At 42.6% G+C, this 26528-nt stretch overlaps 1 protein-coding gene across 1 annotated transcript in view; it reads left to right on the forward strand.

Moving 5' to 3' along the window:
- Positions 1-26528, forward strand: part of AGBL1 (ATP/GTP binding protein like 1) — an 813331-nt gene that overhangs the window by 38018 nt on the left and 748785 nt on the right. The gene's annotated exons all lie outside the window — the stretch shown is intronic.

Consider the following 26528-nt stretch of genomic DNA (forward strand, 5'->3'; position numbering starts at 1 on the left):
CTTCCCATTTCTCTCTCAACAGGTCCTGGTTATGTCATCCTACACAGATGTCTCTGCCAATTTGGCATCTTCACTTGAATATCTCATAGACATCCCAATTACTGGGTCTGAGATTAAGTCCTTAATTCTTTAATCCAATTCCCTTATTTCTTTCCAGTTAATGACATCCACATCCACCAGTGGCTTAAGCCAGTTATCTAGTACTTTTCCTTGATTATTTGATTTCTCTGATCCAATAAGTCAATAAGCTCTACAGGCTCTGCATTCAAAACACATCCTGGATCCATTCAATTCTGTCTCCTCCACTAACAATCATCTCCTACTTGGATAGATCTTAAAATCCATTCACCATATGGTAATCAGGTTGGCATTTAAATCAGATCATGTCACTTTCTTGCCTAAAGTCCTCTTACAAGAAATAAGGTAAATAAATATTTGGGAACAATAACAGAACTCCCTATGCCACTAAAACAAGCCGTGTCATTGTGCTAAGTTGTTTGCATTTGTTCTCTCATTTAATTTAAGCTTTATCTCATCTCTCTGTTTTGTGGGTATTATTCCGGTTTATTCCAGCTGAAACAAAGCAAAACAAAACAAGCTAAACAACAAACAAGAAAAATGAGTCTCAGAAAGAATGAAAACGTCACACAGCTAGTATGTGTTAAAACTGGATTTGAATCTTAGTTCTCTTAAGGACTAAACCTTAAGGGTTATCTGTTTTTTCCAATCACTTTTTGGCAAACAGTCATCTTTCTTCATTTGGCCTCGGGAATACTTTCACTGAGGTTTTTGTGTTACTTGGGCGTTTTGCCTAATGATTTATCAATTGTCATCACCATAATCTTGTTGAAGGTTTTCCCTGGGGGACTGTATTGATTAAGATTAGATTTGGCTATGGATAATGAAAACATTAAAAAAAAAATCACTGCTTTATTTTTATTCTTTCTCACATAAAGAAATCTGGAGGTGAGTAGTCCTGAGCTGTTATGGGGCCCCATACTCATGGTTCTGGCTTTTTTCTGCTTTAACAGTGCAGTGCATGGTTGCCTTCCTTAAGATCACCCTATGTTCCAAGATGGCTGCTGGGAAGTTCTACGAAAATCGGTTCTGGTTCTAGGGAAGATGGGGAGAAATGAGCAGTTTGGTGACTGAGTTTGTTTTCCTTTATTTCTCATTATTTTAGTTATTTTTTTTCTAATGAGAGTATGAGTATATAAAGAATACTCTCTCTCTCTCTAAAATAAATTAAATCTTAAAAAAAAAAAAAACAATAAAGCATGGGGCACCTGGGTGGCTCAGTCATTTAAGTGTCCAACTCTTGGTTTCAGCTCAGGTCCTGATACCAGGTTTGTGAGACTGAGCCCTGCTTTGGGCTCTGTTCTCTGTGCGGAGTCTGCTTGAGACTCTCTCTCTCCCATTCCCTCCTCTCCTCCCCACTCTCACGCATGTGCACTCTCTCTCTTTAAAATAAATAAATAAATCTAAAAAAAAAAAAAGAATAAGGCATGGAATGAGGTTGATTTGCCATCTGATTGACCTGGCTATAATTTCCAGCTTTCTCAGTGACTATCTTTGTTATGTTGGACAAGTTATGTAGCTACTATAAGCAAGTTACTTTACACAGTCATCTCAATTGAACTCTTACTAAAGCTCCCAAAGTAGACATTATCTCTATTTCACAGATGAGAAAACCAAGGCTCAGAATGTGTTCGTGAATGTCAAATACACAATGATTAACATTTCACGTGGCACATGGGATGATCAAAACTCTTTTTTTTTTAAAGATTTTATTTAATTATTTGACAGAGAGAGAGACGCAACGAGAGAGGGAACACAAGCAGGGGGAGTGGGAGAGGGAGAAGCAGGCTTCCCGCTGAGCAGGGAGCCTGATGCAAGGCTTGATCCCAGGACCCCGGGATCATGACCTGAGCCGAAGGCAGATGCTTAATGATTGAGCCTCCCAGGCCCCCTCAGAACTCTTATTTACCTTATTTTAATCCACAGTTTTCCTCTTGACTATCAAATAGGGCCTTTTGTCCTTCATTTTTTTTCCTTTGTTGAGGTTTTTGCAGGAAAAAAACCAAACAAGCTTAATGTTATCAGAGATGATAGAAGAATGTCATAGGGCTTTTAAAAATTCATGTGTCTGAAATGTAAACCTATGGCCTTCTGATTTTGTGGGTCTGGATGTGCTTGAAGATCTGTAGACTAAAAAATTGATGTGTATCTCCATGAGTCAGACTCTGGCTCAAGAAGAGTAGCTTTCCACAAATGCTCTGCTACTCTTAATTTGGTATCTTCTTCTTGGGTAGAAAAGTCTTCGCCTCTTCCAGAGTTTGTGCTCTCATTAAACAGATGGAGTCATCCTCAGGAATTCACCCTTTTAGGCGACACCACCCACCTTTCCCTGGGTGGGCTCGGTTTCATTTTTATAGGTACTGCCTAGGCTCTGGAAGAGTAGCTCTCATTCAAAGTCCTGGGGACCCCTGTTCCACCTTGCCCTTTCGCCTTTGCTTTTCTCCAGGGCTAAGACTGGCTGGGGAGAATGAGAAGAAAAGTATCAAGACTCCAAATCAGCAGATTGGATTTCAGAGAGCAAAAATAATATTCAAGGCATCTCTCCCCTCTGTTTATGCTGACAAAAGGCTGTCTTTGCAGGAACTCTATGGCACCACATACACTGTTGGCCCTGTGCAAATCAGCACCAATGACAACAATATAATTATGCTTCTAAACAAAGGGAGCAAGAAGCCGCTTCTTAAATACCCTTTATTTGGTTGCCCTAGGGGTGCCTGTGTAAATTCAGTGTTGGTGAGCAGGTGCAGAGGTTAAAAATACACTCAACAAAATCTAGAACCTGGTACCTTGCTTTCTGTCCTATCTGTCATGAATGTGAATAGTTTCCTGGAGGCTTGGGCATTAAGGGAGGTAATGGGGCAGGGCACAGAGTTCCTCTTCTCCTGGATTCTGTTCACAGTGTAGTAAAGCAAGGATAAGGAGGACTTCTAAATCTTTGGGGGGCGGGCAGAGCTAGAAAGCAAATTTGTACTAAAAACCATCATGAGCCTCTCAATTTCTCATATACTCAGAGTGTTAAGCATCTGTGTTCAGAAGGGCCTCCTAGTGCACACACAATACCAGTGACTGCCATTTTAGCATCTACTATTTGCCACGCAGACTACCAGTACTTTATAGTCATGATTGTGGGGAAAATATTATAAAACTCTGGGTGTCTCTGAGAGGGCACCCAAAGGAGCATATAGCTATGAAGTGGTAGAACCAAGATCCAAACCCAGAGGGTCTGAAGTCTTTCCCATCTTCTCTAGGTGGTACCTCACTGTTGGCTCGGTTAGGACTCATTTGGTTGCAAGGAATTTAAGTCCGCTTTTGGATCCCATTAAACCCCACTTAAAACACACTTGGAGTTTAATAAATTCCATTTAAACTCAACTCCCCAGTTTACATGTAAGTGGGAATTAAGTGTAGAGATACAGAGGTTTCTCACCAGACCCTTAAGTGGGTCTGCATCTCCTGAATGAGCTGGAACCAGCACTTAGTTCCAGGCAGTCCTCACGAAGTTATCTGTTTTTGCTTTTTTGTACACCTCTACTCGCTCTTCTTTCTTGCCATCGATAGGCTTCTCCTGGCTCTTTCTGTGAATTCTCTCCACATGCTGCAGCATCCTGCCAACATGATTCAGTCAAGGCCCCAGAGCGAGAGACCACCTTCCACAGTCCTGAAAAATAGATTAATTGGCCAAGTTTGAGGGAGCCCCCCATCCCCAGGACCCATCATTTGGGGCCAGTGGGGGTGTTAAAGCTGTACACATCTGGCTTGTATCCACAGTTGCCAGGAATGAAAAAGGAAGAGCAATTCTCAGACAAGTTGGGACTGTGTGTGTGTGTGTGTGCACGTTTCCGTGTGTGTCTGCATGTGGAAACCGGGCAGACGAATGTTGTCCAGTACATCTGTGCAGGTTACAGGTGTCTCCTGTTTGTGGTGATTCTGGTGGGTGCATAGTTTACCACACTGTCACATTGAATTCTGTCCCTGATGATGGTTTGCCACAAGGGATAAGATGGAGGGCGCTGGGTGGTGGTTGAGGGAAAGCCAGGGAAGAGAAGAATTTGCCTATCATGTTCTCAGCATCAATTCTAGACATCTGTGAACTATAAATAAGCCAACTAGACTGGCATTCATTCATTTACTCATTCATTCCTTCACTCATCTATTCATTCATTCAATCATTCATTCCATAACTCATTTTCCATTCAACATACCGAGCAGGGGGAACAGCCATAAATACAAAGGCTCCCCATTGCCCATAGGATAAAAATCTGAACACTTCATCAAGGCCTACTTTTGCAGATCATCTGTCATTTTCCTTGCACATACTCACAATGCCCTTTTGCCTTGTTTATTTGATAAATGAGAATCAGTTGGCTTTAAGGCAAAGTTCCAGCATTCTCTTCCTAACGTTTCTGCAACACTCCCCTCCTACCCCCAAAGCTAAGTGATCTTATACCCACAATATTCCGTGGGCCTGTCTTCAGCACTTCACTAACTTGTGGGATTCCAAACCCCTCCTGGAGGCACTGTATTGTCCCCTCCTGGAGATCCTTTATCGTCGGATGCTGGAAGATTGTTGCGGTAAATATGCAAATCTGAGCTGACTGTGATGGGAGACATGTCCCTGAGACCTGGAGCCACGCAGCGGGGTACAAGTTGTATGACAGGATGCAGTGGCCATAAGCCACCGTCACTATGCAACAGGCTGAATCAATCTGTTCGCATGTCTGTGTCTACCATTGCTCCATGGGCACAATTTATATCTCGCTAATTGTGTATGCCTCATGCCCCGCAGAACCGTTGGCACATTGTGGGTTCTCAATAAATGTCTGTTGAATTGATGCAAAAAATGAGTAAAATATAAGCATGAATGGCTAGAAGGCAAGAATATTAAGTGCTGTAGAGATATCTCTTCAATATAGGTGTCGGCTCTGCTGCAAGGACATTGGAAGTCTTGGACTCATGTATTTCTCACTGCACACTTCCTTGGCCGATGTCCTATTTTACTTTAGGCATTTTTTAATTACAGAAGAAATCTATGGCTATTTCAGAAAAATTAGAAAATTGGATAAGCAAAAATAATTTGTAATCCCACTCCTCAGGAATAACAACTGTTCATATCTGCTTCCCCAGATATTTTTCTATGCAAAACATAATACATTGGTGTGGGTGATTTTTTAAACAGATTTAATCATTCCCCTTAAATAGAGATTAGACAAATATGTAAATTTGTAAATCACAAAGAAATAGCCTAGCCTAATGATAACCTTCTTTATAATTAGAATTTCAAACAGTGGGGTAAGCTGCTTTGGGAGATGCTGGAGTCCCTGGATATATTTTTTTAAAAATTGAGAAAATTCCCCGTTTGCATATTGTAGGGGTAATTCATGCCTCTGACGATGGCTGAATTAGACAATTTCTAGGGTCTGAGATTCTAATCCATTAGGAGATTTCTCTTGGATTCCAAGGGGAACACATTTTTCTAAAAGTGTATGCTGTGTTGAGAGCCAGGATGCATAGTATTCTGCAGCCTTGTCTTAACCAGTGTAAAGTCCCAAGGCAGCCTCTCAGAGGTTAATCTTTGAACACTTTTAGGCTTACTTACACTTTTCAGGTCGAGAGAAGAGTTTTTGTTCCACAATGTGTCCAGTGATGCCTAATGTAGTCATTGTGCAATTAGCATTAAATTAGTTATAGGATAAAATGAAACAAATTTGGCATTTTGAAAAGGGGGACTTTCATACAAGGCCAGACTTGAGGGAAAGAAAGCCAAAGAGCATTTCAACTCAAAAAGCAATTTACTTTGCAAAAGGAAGTTGGAAGATTATAGCTCATCATACCTAATTACTGCACACATTTGCGTTTGAATTCAAGCTCTCCCTCCAACGAGCTGTCTCCACAATCCTTCCACTTCACCTCTCAGCAGCCAGAATCCACTGCTGATGGCAAAACAGTCATCTGAGCAACATGATATTGTCCATTTCCTGACAGGGTCGCAGGAGGTACTGACAGATTGAGTGTTGTAGAAAGTCCTGTTCCAAGCAAAGTAATGGGCATGTGATTATGAAAAATAGGATGGAGGGGAATGTAGATATTCCCATGAAAGCTAAATGAACTGAATGTGTTTCTCCCTCAAATGTTAAGGATTTAAAGAATATATGTAGATACTCCCTCCTCCAAGAAATGGAGCTTAATTCCACTGCTTCTGCTCCAGCAGAGGTTACCCTTAGTGATTTGCTGCCAAAGAAATAGATTATGGAAAGAAAGCAATAGTAACTTCACACTGGGGGAAACTAGCAAATGCCACTTTACCCAAGTGAACCCAGTGATGACCTCATCGGTGATGTCATCATCCGTGATGCCACCTGGGTATCATGCACTCTGATAGGGGATAAGAAGGGCACTCCTTCTCTGAAGACCCATAACCCTAGTCTAATAATGAGAAAAAATTTGGACTAACTCAAATGGGGGGTCATTTTAGAGGATCCTTTTTTGGTACTCCTCACGACTGTCAAGGTCATGGAAAAAAAGGAAAGACTGGGAAACTGTCACAGACCAGAACAGACTGGGGAGACACGACAACTAAATGCAATGTAGTATCCAGGATGGGAACTTGGAACAGAATGAGGACATTAGTGGAAAAACTGGTGAAATCCAAGAAAGTGTAGAGTTTAGTTAATAATAATGTACCAATGTCAGTGTCTTGGTTTTGACAAATGTGCCATGCTATCGTAAGATGTTAACAATGGGAAATGAGGGTGACAAGTATTTTTGCAACTTTTCTGTCAATCTAAAATTACTCTAAATTTAAAAGTTTACTTAAGAATCTCAAGGATTTGCTTTTTCTCTGTGAAAATTTCTCTGCCATCCCATTAATGGACGCAGTTTATGCCTCTGATTCTGATCTGTCAGGTGGTTTTAAAGAAATCAGTATGTTTCTCGTGAAGGGTGTCTATGCTCCCAATTATATGGCTCAAATGCCTGACTTGTGAGTTGTGTTTCTGAAAAGTAAAAGTTTAGAGGGAGCATTCATCATTAGCTGCTTGGCAATTGACCATACAGAGGCTCTGAAAACCAGAAGAGGGTCATAATGCTTACCCTAATTATGTACAAAGTCAGTCAAAACAGCCTGTGTAGTGGCAAGACAGGTAAAATGGGCATAAATGTGGTGATGTTAAAACGGTAGACTTTATTTTGTGCAGGAATGAGTAAAAGGGGCTTTAGAACTAATTTAGTCGAACACCTCTCCCAAGTGCGATAATGCCTCTGACTGATTGGAGGCTCTCTGCTCTTGCTTATCTAGCCAACTCACATCTGCCTGAAGAAGAAGAACTTTGATTTTTAATTATGGTGAATCTAGTGCTTTATTTATGTGATTGGTTGACCTCCTTCAAGAATGGGGGCCAAAACTTAAGACAGAATCAGTCATGGGGTGCCTGGGTGGCTCAGTCAGTTAAATGGCTGACTCTTGATTTCAGTTCAGGTCATGATCTTAGGGTCGTGAGATCGAGCCCTGGGTCGGGCTCTGCACTCAGCGGGGGGTCTGCTTGAGGATTCCCTCTCCCTCCTTCTTCCTCTACCCCCCCAATAAATAAATAAATCTTAAAAAAAAAAAGACAGAGTTGTTCAGAAACAATTCAAAAGGTTTTTAGAAGAGGTTTCCACCCTGAAATTGGGGGAGCCATGGCTAACTAAAAGAACGGTTGCCTCTTTGGAAAGAACTTCCCTCTTCCTCATTGTCCATCTCTACTAACTTTATTTCCGAAATGAAGCTTTTCATGAGTAGATTTTCCTTCTCCTCTTATACCTTTCCCTGATCTCCCATTCACTACTCTCGTATATTAAATTCAGTTTGGACTTGATCGTGGTAACTCATCAATAAATTTTGTCCCTTTTGGCTTGTTTTGCAGCTGGATTGAGAACTTCCATAGTGGTGGCACCCATTGAGCCCCCTTATCCAGGACTTAATGTATTAGTGAGTATCAAATAAGTTTAATAAACGATTGAATGGATGGATAGAATGACAGATAAATAAACATTCTGTGGAGTTATTGCTTATGGAGGAAGTCATGACTCTCTGTGACTATACTTCTTGGTGATTTTCAACCAGTAATTTTCAGTTCCTCCTCTTCAAACAAGGTAGGGAGGTGCCACTGTATCTCTGTGTTGGTGTCCCAGCCATGTCTCTTGAAAGGATCACAATCCAAAGCAACTTCCATCACTGTGACATTTATCTGAATTCCAGAGAGGAAAATCGAAACAACTTTGCACTCCTTAAGTGGGAGCATTGAATGGAGAGCTTGTAGAGGATCTCTTTAGTTTTTGGAATTCAGACCTGGCAATTACAGGAGAGTCTCCCGATGTCCTCTTTGTGGGTTATGTGATCCTACACAGCTGCAGGCACTTTTCTGGGCTATTAAAATTGTGACCTAACTGGCTAATTGCCAAACATTCAGGGTTTGGTTGCTGAATCTTTTAATAGACTATTTTTCCTCCCGCTGTCCCATTATAATCTCTGGCCCTTGAAGACTTGATCCATAATGGAACTACCAACTCCACCCTGTGAAGTTCTTTTTTTCTATTACCTTTCCCATTTATTTAACCTCTCAACCCTCATCGATTTTATACCAACCTGCTGACATTGATTTTCTGGAATCTTCTGGTTTCTTGGGCATGAACTATGAAAAAGACAAAATACCATCCATTTGTATTCAGTGTGATCTTCATCTAAAAACTATTTATTCTCTCTTACACTCCCTCTGCTTTGTGAAATATAGCCTGGGTGCTTGAAGAACCTGGTCGAAAGTCATCAACAAGAGGAATTCACTTCAAGTAGGCACAGTGTCCTTGGTGGGGTTCTGGGGTGACATCTGTAAGTCTTTATGGCTCCAGTATGGGATGCTCACATTCTAAAGAGATATCCAGGATATTCATAAATAGAGGGTAGAGTCTGGATGAATTTAAGAATGCATTAAACAGAAGTTCCTATTGGTGAGGGATGAGCCTTTTCTGGGAGAATGGTTTACAAAATGCTGTCACATGTTACACGTTACCTAATGATTAATTTTTGAACACCTTCATTTACTGAAGGAGATCAACAGAACCTGTAGTAGAGATACAGATGAAAAAATATGTTATTAACCAAGTCTTTGGTCTTTGGATGATCTGGTTATGAAGGTATAGGATATCTGGAAAGATGAATAAGATGATGAATATATTTCCAAACTGCTTTCTGTTTAGCAGTTGCATTGTGGTTATAATTAATATAGCAAATCTTGCAAGGAATTCTCATTGCGGCTGGCCACATAACACTGAGGTTCTTGGATATATTTGGTTGGAAATATTTTGCTTTGAAGATGAGAATTACTGGAATGGAAATCACGGTTGAGTTTCCTCAGAGGTGCTTGGTATGGAGCAGCTGGTCCCACAGTGTCATGACAAGGCTTGAAATGCTTCTGATTTGTGCCTCATGAGATGAAGGCATGCTGTCCAGAGGGGATGAGTAATTTCTTTTCATAGCAACTTAAAGCTGAGCATTTGCAAGGGTTCTTCTGAGATGCTCACCAGCAATTTGGCCTTCAAACAAGGGAATTACTATAAGAATTCTTTGAACTTAACTACAGACCTTAGCTATTGATGACTATGCTTATATGAGATAAGTTACCCAGAAGCATAAGGCCTTTGTGTTTTCAACCCTGGCCATAAGTTGTATGATGTACTGACTCCCTCTTGTTACTATTTGAATTTTTTCATATATAATATTGTGCTTATCACTGAGGCTAAAGGCTCAATCTGGTTATGAAGGTATAGAATATCTGGAAAGATGAATAAGATGATGAATTTATTTCCAAACTGCTTTCTGTGATTACACTGAAAGGTGTAATCAGTGCCAGAGTAAATCTTTCCTGAATGGGGTGGGTTCTCATACAGAAAAGAAGAATTTCGAAAATTGCCTTAGATGACAGGATAGTAAATCCAGTGTCTCCTGATCTTACTTACTTTGGCCTATAGTTTGGTGACTCTAGACATAATTTAGGGTAACCCCAGGAAGCATGGGAAAGGTGTCATATACTAGAAGGAGGACCTACCAAAGGCAGGTGGGAAATCATACCTCTTGGGAAACCCTTAGTGGAAGAAAAGGAAACTGTAGTATGTTAGAGCCAAACTAGCCATCTACCAATCCCATTTTCTCTTCTTGTAACAAAAAAGCTGGAGTCATGGGTAAAGTTTGCGTCCTGGTTCTGTAATTTACTATATGAGTAGTTTGGGAGGAAGGTGAATCCCCAGGAGCAGACAGTCTCTGAGCTGCAGTGGCCCCTCTCCATAAAGTGATCTCTCAACTTCTCCCCTTAACCCAACCTTAAAGTATTTGGGCCTATTTTATTAATGGAGTCAAGAAGTTCCTTATAGGTTATGCTAACTCATCCATATGACCAAAATCTACTAATCTTACCATAACCAAACATTAGTCAAGAAAACACTTCTTAGACTGAGAGGTTTGTGCCAACTAAGACCTTACTGACTTGTTTACAACTGCATCCCCAGTTCCTCGACATGGACTACCCACTCTACACATATCCTCCACTTATATCAACTCCGTGTTTTCAATAACTGAGTCTATCATGGACAACTCATGAAGAATGTTGGAAATAAAACAAAGAAGAATCTTAGTCTGTACCTTCTAAAATGTGCTGGGTGCTCTTTAATGAAACAGAACCAATCACTATAGAGGGTGGATGAACTAATAATCCTCCAAAAATAGATGTAATGTCTCATGCTAGACCAGTCACACCCTTAATTTAATTCTTGGTTGTTGATTTTTTTCCAAGCAGTTGAATAGATGGTAGATATAACTATAGAATGAAATATGCTAAATTCAATGAGTTGTTATATAACCCTGTGTGTCTGTGTGTGTGTACATGTTTGTGTATCTGATTGATCATATGTCTGATCTAAATATCTACTGCTGGTTTTGAGTGAAAGTAGAAAGTAGGCAACTGTCTGGGAGAAGTAGTTTATGGGATGACTAAAAGGATCCAGATCCAAGAATAGCTCTCTGACTTGGCTTTCACTGATCCCTGAAAGAAGGATAACTTTATTCTTTTGATTTATGTCATTATCCTCATTAGATATACTGGGAGGGTTACCATGTAACATAGGAATTAGTCATTAATGTATTGGTATAGTTCTTGTCCGGTGCCAGTTTTACATTTGGTAGTGTCTATAGATATTTTTGGTTGTCACAAGTCAGGGTAGGGTGGGTTATATACTGGCATCCATTGGGTAGAAACCAGGGATACTGCTAAACATCCTATAATGCATGGGATAGCACCCTCCCAATTACACAGATAATTATCTGGCCCCAAATATCAATAGTGCTGAGGTACAGATGTTGGTCAGTAGCCTGAGTATAAACTAAGTCATTGACAGATCCTCTTGAGAAGATAGCAGAGTGGAGGTTTTAAGAGAGAGTGGGCAAGGTAGACAGAAAGGCATTAATAGAAAATTAGGAGGTTGGAAGCTGAATGCTGGAAGAGTTTCATGCCTTAGAGGTTACTGGCCAACATCTGTGAACTTAAAGGAAAATAATTACTCCTTCCTGGGAAATATGCCAAATGTAGGCTGTTATTTTAGAACAGCATAATGCTACCTTAACTTAAGAAAGGTCAGGAGAGGTCACTTGGTGGGGGTAAGAAGAGGGTTCACTGACCTGAAGTCAACACTGACTTCTTTAATGTGTCTCTCACTCTATCTATTCTGGATCCCAGGGGATACCTTCAGAGGAGCTTCATGCCCTACCTTAGATCTCTGAGGGCACATCTGTACCCAGAGACTCGTGGGTAACTTTCAATCGGATGAACACACACCACCATTCTCTCTCTTATTCCTCTTTTCAGAGGCTGACCCACTAAACAGCTACCACTGAAGCCACAATACCAAAAGTAGAAAGTTGGTCTCTTAGCATGAGGACTGATCCCAGTCTGACATCATTGAATGCCATAGGGTCATGGAATTGGAAGGGGCTCGAGATGTCATTGCTTTTGATTCTCTTAGTTGAATAATGAGGAAAGCAAGTAGGGGGCAGAGAAGGGAAGTTATTTGCCTAAAGTCACAAGGGAAAAATTAGGTTTCAATTAGATTCACTGAGTCCAAGTCTCATGTTTTCTCTACTCAATCATGTTGTCTTTCGTAAAAAGCATTAAGAGAGAAGCTCAGTAAAATGTTTGTGATATTTTGCAGTTTAAACAGTTGGTCTAGATCCTTTGTTTTGTTTTTTTGCTGTCATGCATTTCAAATTCAGTTTTTAAAATAAAATTTTCAATGTTTTTACTGATAGTGCTTTTTTAAAGATTTATTTATTTATTTTAGAGAGGGAGAGAGAGCTTGGTGGCAGGGGCAGAAGGAGAGGGAGAGAGTCTCAAGCAGACTCTGTGCTGAGCATGGAGCCTGATGCAGAGCTCAATCTCATGACCCTGAGATCACGACCTCAGCTGAAACCAAGACTCAACTGACTGTGCCAGCCAGGTGCCCCTATTGATAGGTTTTTGAGATTGGCTTGCATTTTCAGTTACTATTGCTGTGTAAAAAATTATCCCAATTTCAGTGGCTCAAAATAACCATTTTGTTTTTCTCACAATTTGGGAAGGACTCAGCAGGGCAACTCCTACTTGGTGTCTCTTGGGTGATGGCATTGGAAGTTGGCTGGGACTGCAATTATCTGAATGTTCAACCTGTCTGGACCTCCAAAATTGCTCCCTCTCATAGTTCACAGCTGATGCCATGTGACCCCAGTTTTGTTGAGAGCTTAATTGGGGCTCTCTACCCACCACACCATATGGGTCTTTCCATATTGCCTGGGCTTCCTTACAGCATGGCTGCCTTAGACTAGTCCGTGTTCTCACATGGTGGCTCAGGGCTCCAGATACCAGTGTGATAGTGGCCTGGGTATGATCTGCATTGGTTTTATGGCTTCCCCTTAGTGGTTGGGCCTACAGTCTACTTTCTATTTGGTGTTAAGAGAGTCCCTTGGCCAAGATTCAAGGATATGATTCCATCTCTTCGTGGCGGGTGTGACAAACCTTTTGCAGTCATGTTTGAATATTGTCACAGTTTGGTTTCTGGAATCAAAGAGATTTCCACTAAAGAAACATTAATTTAGTTACATTAGCATGCCCTAATTTTTTTTTTTTTTGGCAAACTTATTAGCTTTCAAAACTCAATTCAGAAAATATGAGGAGAAGTTACTCTTGTACAAATTGTTCAACTTCCTTTGGCCTCAGGTTATTCCTCAGTGCAGTAGGAAAAATGGTACCCAAACTGTAAGATGGTTTTGAGGATTAAGCAGCAAATGATGTGGACACTCAACTGTTATAATCATAGTATTGTTGGCTATATGAGTTGCCAATTCATACCCTGATGCCTATGTCTTGACTCTCAAACTGTATGGAATATCGCTGAAAATCTGCTCTTCAGAGTGGGTTGGGGAAGGCCATTACCTGCCGGGTTAGGGAATACCCAAGTGGTATAGCAAGGCCGTGAGGTAACAGGGCTTCCTGAAAGTGGGAGACACCATAAGAGACCAGAGTCAGCATTTTCTTGCTTTATAATTGTGCTTTACACCAGATTGCTTGGAAAATGCCATCTTCTTGGTGTTTTTGGAAACTGGTTGGTCTGGTGTCCATGCAGAGGCAGGGCTGAGCCTCCCTGGCCTGGGTGCTCTTAATCTTTTGTGTGTATTTCGGAAGTTGCTGGGTTCAGAGATTAAGGCAGTAAGTGGCAGCTGCTGGTTGAACAAGAGGGCAGCAACTCACCTCCTCCACATTGGTGCCAAGCCTTGGGTGGGCAGGTACCTGCAAGTGTTATTTGCTCGCTGTGTTTAGATCCATTCAGAAGAGCTGAACACTATTTGGCACTTCTTTTCAGTAATCCTGAATTCTAACCTGGAGGTTTTGTGCTATAATTTGTCAACTGTGCTTTGGAGAGACTTCACAGCCCTCCTAGACAGAGATGGAACTGGCTTTTCAATGAGTGTCATTTAAAAGGAATCCGAGAACCTTTCAGGGCTGTGATGCTGTGGATCGCTGTCATCGTTATTATGACTCGAAGGCTTTACCATTTACTGGGTGGTAGCAATGTCCCTGGCATTGACCAAGCACAGGATTCCAAACGGTTTCTGCCTAGAGGACACGAGGACACACCCTCAGCCTCTTTGAATGTTTTATTTATCATTTCTCCCCCCCAACCCCCGCGCCCCTTAAGAGTGTTCTGCTAAATTGGGACCATTGTGAAGAGGGTGGAAAATTGATCCAGGAAATTGATCAAAGCTTCTTCAGATCTATTTTTAGATTATTCGTCTTTTGTTGGCAGGGTCATGGTGCGTATTTATTAACCAGTGGTTTATTGAGCATTTGTTGTGACCCATGCACAGAGCTAAGCATTATGGTACTTCTAACCCAATTGTACCCATGAGCTAGGTACAAGGATTAGTCCAATAATGTGGGTGAGAAAATGAAGTCTTACAGAGGTTATGGTAACACAGGTTTATCTGAATTAAAAGTACATGCTTTTGGGATGTCTCGGTGGCTCAGTTGGTTAAGCGTCTGCCTTTGGTTAGGTAATGATCCCAGGGTTCTGGGATCAAGTCCTGCTTTGGGCTCCCTGCTCAGTGGGGAGCCTGCTTCTCCCTCTGCCTGCTGCTCCCCCTGCTTGTGCTCACTCTCTCTCTCTGACAAATAAATCAATAAAATCTTTAAAAGAAAGTACGTGCTTTTATAACAGGTTTGAAGTCTGCCCACCTGGTGCCGATAGAGAAAGGCAAAAGACTTCTAGACCTTTGGGTGCCTGGGAACACAGTGTGTGAGTGTGTGTGAATGTGTGTAGGGACTAGCTAGGGGTAAGAGATGAAGGCTGAAACAGGCCTCTTTGGTCAGATGCTTATTTTAAGGTGATGAAAAAAAAAGTACATCCTTTTAAACTCCCCTCCCCTTTCCCTACTCCAGCCTCATGGGCCTTCTTCACGTCCCTTACCTTTGCCATCCTTCTGCCGGCCACCGGACTCTGTACGCCACTCTCCTTTTGCTCTATTTCATCCTGAGCATCCTTCCTGCCCATCTTCACCTGGTTAACTCTTGCTTATTCTTCCGTTCTTGGCCTCAGTGTGACTTCTTAAGGGAATCATTTTCTGACTCATGTCAAATAAGCTTATTTTATGGGTACACGGCAATATTAAACCTAGACACATACCTAGTCACAATTCTACATTCCTTTGGGTGACTATTTAGATAATACCTGCTGCTCTAACTAGCCTGGAAGCTCCATGAGGACAGGGATTGTGCATACTTATGCTACCCGTGGTGTTCTGGTGCCTAATAGAGTGCCTGATACACAGTAAATACTCAACAATGTCTGCCAAATGAATGAAAAATGGACCACATTCAATCCTACCCCACATTGGACTGTGGTATCCTCTTACCTAGGAGGAAGATCAATGATCTTCTTTTATTTTTTTTAAGATTTTATTTATTTATTTGAGAGAGCGAGAATGAGAGAGAGAGCGAGAACATGAGAGGGGGGAGGGTCAGAGGGAGAAGCAGACTCCTTGCCAAGCAGGGAGCCCGATGCAGGACTCGATCCAGGGACTCCAGGACCATGACCTGAGCCGAAGGCAGTCGCTTAACCAGCTGAGCCACCCAGGTGCCCAAGATCAATGATCTTCTTAACAAATAATTACATAAGACTCAACATATAATTGGGCATTTGTCAAATTCTGGGATCTGAGAACTATGAGAAAAGGTCCCAGTGGGACTGTTCATTCTCAAGTTTCCATCTAAGATACTCTAGCCAGAAAACATTACCCACCATTTTATTTTATTTTGTGTTAATTTTGTAACATTGTGTTATAAAACCATGTCACCCATCTCCCAGCTTCCGTAATTCTGGCAACCTTTTTTATATGCCCCACTATTTCCACCCCAACCCCCATAATATTGAAACAAATCTCATTTCATCTCATTCATAGATATTTTGGTTCATACTCCTAAAATACCTCTTTCTTTTGAACCCATTCAGACTCAACAGGAAGTTTTACCTTCTACCTAAAACTATATTTCTAATGATGCACCTTCTGCCCATTTTCTCTAGGATGGAAACAGAGAACCGCCTGTTACCACTTTTGGTGTTACAACTGCTTTTGGTAATTGAAGTTTGTGATTAGTGCTCCCTTCCGTGTTTCATTACCAACTCCAAATTTAATAATGTCTTTTAGTTAACCAATGGACCATCACTAGTGAGCGTTCACACCACATGACTGGAAGAACAAATTTATTTTTGGCAATATGGTTTTCATGGGCTATGAGCTGTGTCCTGTTCTCCTGGCTCATGAGTTTGGAAGAGATTTTTGTCTTATTCTTTAGAGATCAAGAATTAGAATTTCATGGGCTTGCTCTTTCAATCTGTGGGAAGAGAGTAGCAGAGTGTTAGCACTCTGCTTCTGCGATATCGGGGTGCTATGCAAAATGGGATGGGCATGGATGGTTTTTTTTCCCTGTCAGTAAAATTGGGCCTGAACTTGAGAAAACTGGGGAGAGGTGCATGGACTGCTTCTTTTTCCTTCACGTTAAGCCTGTGATGGTATTGATGTTCCCTATTTATTGGCACATAATAGGCATCCTACAGTGGTCTCTTCTTTTTCTTTTTTAGATTTTATTATTTATTTATTTGCCAGAGAGAGAGAGAGAGAGAGAGAAAGAGCACACAAGCAGGGGGAGTGACAGAGCAGAGGCAGAGGGAGAAGCAGGCTCCCCACTGAGCAAGGAGCCTGATGTGGGACTCGATCCCAGGACCCTGGGGTCATAAACTGAGCCGAAGGCAGACGCTTAACCGACTGAGCCACCTGGGTGTCCCCAGTAGTCTCTTCTTATCCGTGGTTTTGCTTCCTGCAGTTTCAGTTACCTGCAGTTTCAGTTACCCAGGGCCAACTGTGGTCTGGCAGCAGACGACCCTCCCCCTGGCTGTCACGATGCCCAGCTGACTCACCTCAGTTCATCCCATCACATAGGCATTTTACCACCTGACATCATCCCAAGAGGAAGGGTGAGTACAGAACAATAAGATATTTTATGTGGGTGTGAGAGAAAGAGACCACAGTCACACAAGTTCTATGGTAGTATATTGATATAATTGTTCTGTTTTATTGTCAGTTATTGTTGTTAATCTCTTCTGGTGCCTAATTTATAAGTGAAACTTTCTCAGAGGTATGTATGTATAGGAAAGCACATAGGATAGATAGGATTCGCATATATAGGATTCGTACTATCTGTGGTTTCAGGCATCCACTGGGGATCTTGTAATGCATCTTCTGCAGGTAAGCGGGGACTACTGCATTTGCTTGTTCAGTTGCTGATAGAAAAATTGAGCTGCGTGCCTTGTTAACTTCTGTAACAATGTTCTCATTGGAGTATGCTATGAAGTGAATCGTGTCATTGAAGAGAAAAGGACAGCAAGACCCTGGCAGATTGCACACTAAGTTTCCATTCCAGAATTTCCTGTCGACTCTGTGCAAGATCCCATGCTAGGATCTGAGGATACCAAGGGAAACAAGATAAAATACGTGCTCTAGAGGAGCTCACAGTCTAAAGGGAGTGTGGAAGATTAAAAATGGTTGTCAATTTTCTACTACTCCCCTAACTCAGAGGTGGAGCCTAACTCCGTCCACTTGAATCCGGCTGTGACCAGTGACTTGACAGACCAAGAGAATGCAGCAGAGGTGATGGTTCGACTTTTGACGCTTCCCCCCCAGTTCTCTTGGAATCCTTGTTCTGGAGGAAGCCAGTTGCCATGTCAAAAGTCTAAGTACCTGTCATGCTGGAAAGGACACACGTAGGTACTCTGGTCAACAGTCCATGGTGAGCCCAGTTCTCCAACCTGCCAAGGTGACAGCATCCCTGCCAAGGTGTCAGATATGCAAGTGACACCATCATAGAAGTTTCAGACCAGCCAGCCCATCTACCAGCTGAGCACCACCAGTGACCTTGGTTGACACCATGGACAGTAGAAGAATCTCCTAGGCAAGTTCTGCCCAAATCCCCTACCCATAAAATCCAGAGATAGAATTTAAAAAGGCTGTTGTTTTAAGCCATTGCATTTTGGTGCAGCTTGTTACCCCACAATAGACAATCAGAACAGGGAGGTAAGAAAATAACCAGGCTCTAGTAAGAATTCTCATAACGGTAGGTACAAAGTGGGTTGTGGGAAAACAAATGTAGAGCAAACAATTCTCTTCTCAGAGAGGCCAGGCCGCCACATTGCACAATTTCAGGGAGCACCAATCATGTTGTAGTCTTTGTGAATGGCACCCCCTGGAGTTGTGCAGTGCCCAACGTGAGCAGACGTATGGCGGTTTTGGGTAATGGGTGCGGGGAAGGCAGCTTAGCTGGGAAAACTATATAGGAAGGGTACTGGAGCTTGGAACTGAAATCTAAGTAGGTTTCAGGGGCTAAGGCAGAGGGGGGATGAACTAGTCCTCCAGCAGGAGGCAGCAACTTGAGCAAAGTTTTGCAGTCACAGGTACCGGTGATGGACTTGGGGCATGGTTGCTGGTCCTGTGTGGTCGGCAGGCTCATTGCTGGGGTGGACCGAGTGGCTGCAGGTGAGCCTCCAAAGGCTGTGTGATGTGAAGGGTCTTAATTACATACTATCCTGAGGAGTGAGGGGGAGGAAAGCAACTGGGAGCCGCAGATGATTTCAAAGCAAGGGAGCAAAAATGCGAAACTGTATTTGAGAAAATTGCAGTTCAAAACCCCACAGACTGTGAGAGACACTGTTCTTCCAACTGCTTGCCTCTCCCTGAAAGCTTGGCAGAACCGGTTTTTATAGGAAAGTCTTAAACAACAGGGGATTACTCAATGATTTAAAGGGATCATTAAAAGAAAATTGAGGCACATCACATCCTGCCTTCTTTAATTGCTCATTTATTATTACAGTGGGTGAGGTAATGGCTTTGTGTTATTCTTCTAAATCGTGTAAAATATTTATTGGTAAATATAGCAGTGCATAAATTAATGCCAGTTGAGATTTGGGATAGCATTTTTTCCTCCACCGAGAGCCATCATTTTTATTTAAAGAAAAACAGTATTGTGCTGATTCATTCTGGCTCAGGGCTGAGTGAGAGCATTATGAACACAACATCTATAGGATGATGCTGTCTTTAGTTTCTGTGAGATGGCTGGCCTTCCAGTGGTTTGTGAAATTAATTTCTTTCCTGTTTATGAAGACCATAATGCTTGCAAAGAGGGCACGTGGAGGTGTGAAATTTTCTTCTTTTCTCCATCACATCAGAATTCGGTAATGAGCTACCTAACTAACAGCGGCTTTTATAAGTGTGGGTATTTATTATTTCACTTGTCTGAAAGTGCACAGATAGGTGGTTCCGTAGAGTTGACTCAGTGGCTTCACAATGTCAACAATGACCCAGGATCATATCCTTATACAACAGCGTCCAAAAACAGGAAAGAGAAATTTTTTTTTGCCTTGTTTTGTTTTTAATGTTTTCTCTCTTTTATTAAATCCTGGGGGAAAAAAATCTTTTTGGAATCTCAGTAGACATTTATTTAGGTTCCCTTATCCAGATCTGGACTTAGACTCGCCTCTAAATCAATCACGTGAAATGGAGAAATGCTTAGAGGAGATGCACAGGGGCCCCTTCCTCGGGCAGGGGAGAGTCTGATGTGCATGCTCTGTCAGCACACTGCTGCAAATGGGGTTTTCTTGGAAGCAGTTATAGAGGGATGTCTCAGGCATGTGCAGCCAAGTGTGTTGGCCACAGGTCAAACCAATTCAGGGGTGGTGATTTAGGACATTCTGCATGCCCAGCTCTATATTCCTGCTGACAGATATAATAGAAGTATATAGAACAATGCTCGTTCTCAGGGAGCTTTAGTGGGCATTGTAATAAAGCAGGCAATTCTTAAGCTGGAAATATTAATTCAACACAATATATGGATGATCTATTACACCTTTGGAGATGGGGAATCAGAGATGAATAAGACCTAGTTCTTGCCCACAGGAATTCACAATTCCCTTCACCATCTGCCTTGTTCAATCTGGTCATATGGAAGCAGTTTCTTCCCCGGATGTCACCACACTCTGTCATGCTTCCCTCTGAGCACACAGGGCTGCAGCATAGCTGGAACCCTCCCCTCCCACCCCCTTTCTGCCTGGCTTCTCAGAGTAGGCGCTCACGGACCTGGCTAGGTTAGTGCTCCTTCCCTGGATCCTTGTAGCATCTTCCGTTTGTCATGGTCTTTACCATCCTAGGTCCTGATCGTGCTCCAGGCCTGGAGCCCCTTGAAGGCAGATTGTGTTTTGATCAATTTGCATGCTTAGCCTGGTGCCTGGAACGTAGATGGTTTTCAGTGAATGTTTGTGGGATGAGTGCATGAATAATTGAATGAAAGGAAATTAAATCTGGATCTTTTATTCCTCTTCAATAAGTTTCTACTGTATTAGTTTTTCTCTTTTCCTCTTTTCCTCATCTCCCCATTTCCTCTCTTATGTTTCCGTTTCCTGGCTCCTCATTCATAATGAACTCATGAATCCAGCATTTTACAAGTTACCCAATATGAGAGCCTGGCCTTTACCTTTTATCCCAGAAAGAAGAGCAATTTTGGGGGCGCTGGAGGTGGATCCAGAACCATTAGTGCCGATCAGGAACACCATTCCAGGGACTTAGTTTTTTACTGTGAGCCACCTTTGGGTCCACTTTTGAAGGGCGGCAGTCCTGCCGTGATATTGTGATTTAGAATAAGAAATAAGAAATATATACACATTCTTAAGATTTTATTTTTAAGTAATCTCTACACCCAACGTGGGCCTTCAACTCACAACCCCAAGATCAAGAGTCTCATGCTTTACCAACTGAGCCAGCCAGGTGCCCCCTCATTCTAAAAAAATTATTACAAGTTAAACCCAGAAAGGACAGTGTTCAGAAAACTCCTAGTGATACACCTGGGTGGCTCAGTCAGTTAAGCATCTGCGTTCGCCTCAGGTCATGATCCCAGGTTGGGGCATCAAGTCCTGCATTGGGCTCCTTGCTCAGCAGGGAGCCTGCTTCTCCCTCTCCCTCTGCCCCTCCCCCTGCTTGTGCGCTCTCTCTGACAAATAAATAAATAAAATTAAATTAAAAAAAGAAAAGAAAAAAACCTCTTAGCTTGGTGATGTAAAAATCAACAAGAGTAAACCCCGTTTAGAATGGAGTGGAGAGGCAAGCATGGGGCGCTCTCACGCCCTACCACTTGTCAGTTGCAGACCCAACAAAAGGGACTTGCTTCCCAAGGAGATACACTTTACCACTTGACTACCCCAGCAGCAGGAAGAAAATTTTCCTTCTGCCCCTAGCAACAGCCCAGCCAATGAGAAACCGTCACAACTCAGCCAATGAAAAGTCCCTATATTTTGACATCCTAGTTTACTCCAATGGCTTTTTTGTTTATAGGGGCCCCGCCCAACTTCCCTCTATAAAAAGGCCCAGCTCTGGTTTGTTCTCAGGACTTCCTGTAGTTTTTTACTGACCTTCTTGTCCTGGACTGCGATTCTCTGCTCTTCCCAAACAAACCCAATTTTGCTGGTAGAATAACTGGCAGTTTTATTTTTATTTTTTTTAAAGATTTTATTTGTTTATTTGAGAGAGAAAATGAGAGAGAGCACGAAAGGGAAGAGGGCAGAGGGGGAAGCAGACCCCCTGCCGAGCAGGGAGCCCGATGCGGGGCTCGATCCTGGGACTCCAGGATCATGACCTGAGCCGAAGGCAGTCGCTTAACCCACTGAGCCACCCAGGCGCCCAAGATTTTATTTATTTATTTGAGAGAGAGAGAGAATGAGAGAGGGCACATGAGAGGGGGGAGGGTCAGAGGGAGAAGCAGACTCCCTGCCGAGCAGGGAGCCCGATGCGGGACTCGATCCCGGGTCTCCAGGATCATGACCTGAGCCGAAGGCAGTCGCTTAACCAACTGAGCCACCCAGGCGCCCCACTGGCAGTTTTATTTTTAAGGTTAACAGTGAACACGTGGAGTTGCTCCGGGAGAGCGCAGAAGCTGCCAGCCTTTTCTCCAAACGTTGCCCCGCGCATCTCTTCCGTCTGGCTGTTCCTGAGTTATAACCTTTTGTAACAAACTAGTAACCTAGTAAGTAAAATGTTTCACTGAGTTCTGTGAGCTGCTCTAGCAAGGTAATGGCACCTGAGGAGGGTATCTTTAATTTATAGCCAGTTGATCAGAAGCACATTTGGCCCTAAACAACGTGGGCACTGACTCCCCACGCAGTCAAAAATCCTTGTATAACTTTGGTCTCCCCCCAGACTTAACTAATAAATAGCCTATGGTTGACTGGAAGCCTTCCTGATGACATAAACTGTCGATGAACACATATTCTGTGTGTTACACGTTATGATGTGCTGTATTCTTAAAATGAGGTAGAGAAAATTCGATTAAAATAGTAAGGAAGAGAAAATACATTTATAGCACGTTACCCGTGTACGTGGACGTGTGCAACTCAAACTCGTGTTGTTCAAGGGCTAGCTGTATAGCTAACAACCTGGACTTTGAGGCTGGAGTCTGAAGCATGGGGCAGTGTAGTAGGGCTGAACCCCTAGCCTGTGGAATCTGATGCTGTTTCCGAGTAGATAGTGTCTGAATTGAGTTCAGTCCAGGCGTAGGACCCACAGCTGGCCTCCAGAGCATGGTTTTTTGGTGTAGGGACCCTCGTCTGCAAGCAAACACACATGGGAGTATGTACCAGAATCAAAGACCAGCAAACTCCCCAGAATGATGGCTCTGTTGCTCCTTGGTTTGTGTTCCCAGATCTGGGGAGACTCTGGAGGGTCAGGGAGCACTGACATTGTGCACATGTATGGATGACATTTGCTGGAGGGTGGCACTCACCTGATGGGAGACATTAGCCGAGTGCCTGCTGAGACTGCCCTCCCTTAAGCCAAAGCGAGTGGAGATGTCAGAGCAAAGCCAAATATTTTTCCTGGGGACGTGTAGATATCAAGTCCCTAAGGATCCCCAGATGTCTCATCACACCTGGAATAGGAGCTAAAGAGTTAACTTTTGCTATTTTAAGCTCATGGATTTTTAAAAAAGATTTTGTTTATTTATTTGAGAGAGAGCCCTCGAGCAGTGGGGGAGAGGCAGAGGGAGAAGCAGACTCCTGGCTGAGCAGGGAACCCAACCTGGAGCTCGATCCCAGTACCCTGGGATCATGACCTGAGCTGAAAGTAGACACTTAACCGACTGAGCCACCCAGGCGCCCCTTGCTCATTATGGATTTTTTTTCCTTTTTTTTTGCATTGATTTTGATTTGTAAAAAATATAGCATTAAAATATCATTTATTGGGCGCCTGGGTGGCTCAGTCAGTTAAGCATCTGCCTTCGGCTCAGGTCATGATCCCAGGGTCCTGGGATCGAGTCCCGCATCGGGCTCCCTGCTCTGTGGGGAGCCTGCTTCTCCCTCTCCTCCCCACTTGTGCTCTCTATCTCACTATCTCTGTCTCTCTCAAATAAATAAAATCTAAAAAAAAATTAAAAAAAATATCATTTATCTTTTTTTTTTTTAAAGATTTTATTTATTTGCGAGAGAGAGAATGAGAGACAGAGAGCAGGAGAGGGAGGAGGCTCAGAGGGAGAAGCAGACTCCCTGCTGAGAAGGGAGCCCGATGTGGGACTCGATCCCGGGACTCCAGGATCATGACCTGAGCCAAAGGCAGTCGCTTAACCAACTGAGCCACCCAGGCGCCCAAAATATCATTTATCTTGATTACTTCCTTTTAAAACTAAAATTTTGCATCCAAGCTAGTGCCTCACTTGCCTCATCCTAGTCCTGGTCCTGGCTGGGGAGTTGAAGTGTGAGTTCCTGGAAGGTGTTAAGCCCAGGATTGGAGAAAGTATAAGCACCACTCTGCCTTGGGGTGTGGTATTGGACTTCATGGCTTCTTTATGCCTCTGTTTGGTTGCATTCTGAAAAACATTGCATGCTTTCCCTGGAACAGCCCCTGTTCTAGGTGCTGGGAATATAGATATGCACAAACCTTGGTCCCTTCTCTAAAGATTAATATAGATTGGGGGTAGGGTGGGAAGCAGGCCAGTACCATGTGGTCCATGCGCTGTCAGAGGTAGCCCAGAGTGATGTGGGGAACAGAGAGACCCCAGACCCAGCTTGCAGGGGGTGGGGGTTGGGATCCTATGGGAACCTTTGGTATACTTGAAGGATGAGCTGTCATTGACCAAGCTTCGGGAAGAGGGAACAGTGTGATCACGGGTTCAGAGGCAAGAACCTATGTGGTTGAGCAGGAAACAAGTAGTTCAATGTTGTTGAAGCATGTACTTTGGGCAGGGGTGTAGTAGTGAATGATAAAGCTGGAGAGGTAAGTGGGGCAGGACCATGAGGAGCTTTGGAAACCCTATTAAGGAGCTCTGACTTTATCCTACACGAAGGGGGGAGTTATTGAGGTCTTTGAAGCAGATGGGGAACATGAGACTTGCTAATGTGAAGATTAAAGCTTTGCCTTAAATAACCTACCTAAAAAAATAGCATATAGGGTTCCTTTTTCTCCACACTCTTGCCAACATTTGTTATCTTTGGTCTTTTTGATGAAAGCCATTGTTGTTGGTCTGAGGTGATCTCTCATTGTGTTTTGATTTGTATTTTCCTGATGATGAGTGATGGTGAGCATCTTTTCATGTACGTATCGGCCATCTGAATGTCTTCTTTGGAAAAATGTCTATTCAGGCCTTTTGTCCATTTTAATATTGGATTATATGTTTTTCTGCTATTGAGCTGTATTAATTTTTTATATATATTTTGGTTATCAGTCCCTTATCAGATATTTGCTTTGTGAATATTTTCTCCCATGTTGCCTTTTCAATTTATTGATTGTTTCCTTTGCTGTGCAGAAGCTCTTTCTTTAGTTTATTATAGTCCCAGTTGTTTATTTTAGGTTTTGTTCTGGTGTCTTACCCAAGAAATCATCACCAAAACCCATGTCAGGGATTTTTTTTTTTCACCTGTGGTTTTTTTCCTAGGAGTTTTGTGGGTTTAGGACTTATATTTGAATCTTTGATCCATTGCAAGTTAATTTTCTTGAGTAGTATAAGATAGGACTCCTAGGTATATATACAAAAGAATTGAAATTAGACTCTTGGAGAGATATCTGCACACCCATGTTCCCTGCAGCATGCTTAACAATAGCCAAGACATGGAAGCAACCAAAGTGTCCATCAACAGATGAATGGATAACGATAGTAATCTTTAGAGAAGGGACAAAGTTTTATGTATATCTGTGTTCCTAGCACCAGGAACAAAGATTGTTCTAGGGAAAGTGTGCAATACATGTTTTTCAGAGTACTACCAAACTGAACCATAAAGGAGCTGTGAAGTCCAACACACATACACACACACAGGAATATTATTCAGCCATGAGAAAGGAAGTCCTGCCATTTGCAACCTTGAAGGCATCATGCTACGTGTAGTAAGTCAAACAGAGGAAGACAAATACTGTAGGATATCACTTCTGTGTGCAATGTAAAAAAGCTGAACTTATAAAACAGAGAGTAGAATGGTGATTACCAGGGCCCGGGAGTGATGAGATTTTGTACTACCTTAGGTTTCTCTTGAGAAAATAAGAATTCATCCTTACTACTCGGGGACGTCTTTCCCTCAGAACAGTTTCGTGGATTTCTGTTTCTGTTCTCTGCCCTGTTTTTCAAATGAATCTAAGCCTGCTGGCCTGACAACTGCATGGGCTTGACCTGCAAAGCCCCTTCTCACTTGGCTGTCTCTGCATAAAGTATTGATGTTTCATTTTTTTTTCATTAATTTTTTTTTTTTCTGTTTAAGAAACACATTCTTCTTTTTTAAAAATTTTAATTCCGGTATAGTGAACATACAGTGTTATATTAGTTTCAGGTGTGCACTATAGGGATTCAACAATTCTGTACATTACTCAGTGCTCATCATGATAAGTGTGCTCTTCATCCCCATCACCTGTTTCTCCCATCCTCCCACCCACCTCCTCTCTGGTCACCGTCAGTTTGTTCTCTGTCGTCGAAAGTCCGTTTTTTGGTTGGTCTCTTTTTTTCCCCTTTGTTCGTGTGTTTTGTTTCTTAAATTCCACATATTAGTGATGTCCGTTGGTTATTCTTTCGCCCATCGTGCTGATGTTACTATGAAATGGGTCCCCCAAAAGGGGTCCTGAAGGCTAAATACGGAGGCAGAGCCCCTTGGGACCCTTGTCTCCTTGGGTCCCCTCATGGCCACCATTTAAGGAAAACCCTGTCAACTGTTTCTCACAGCCAGAGGCCTTTCTCAACAGAAGGGAACACAGCCCTGCCATGTCCATGGACGTCCCTGACACAACGCCTCTCTCGTGCTTTCCTTCGTAAAGATGGCTGCCTGTGTTTTCATTG

The sequence above is a fragment of the Mirounga leonina genome, unplaced genomic scaffold (genome assembly GCF_011800145.1).
Source record: "Mirounga leonina isolate KUSES-001 unplaced genomic scaffold, KU_Mleo_1.0 Mir_178, whole genome shotgun sequence".
NCBI classification, from domain to species: Eukaryota; Metazoa; Chordata; class Mammalia; order Carnivora; family Phocidae; genus Mirounga; species Mirounga leonina.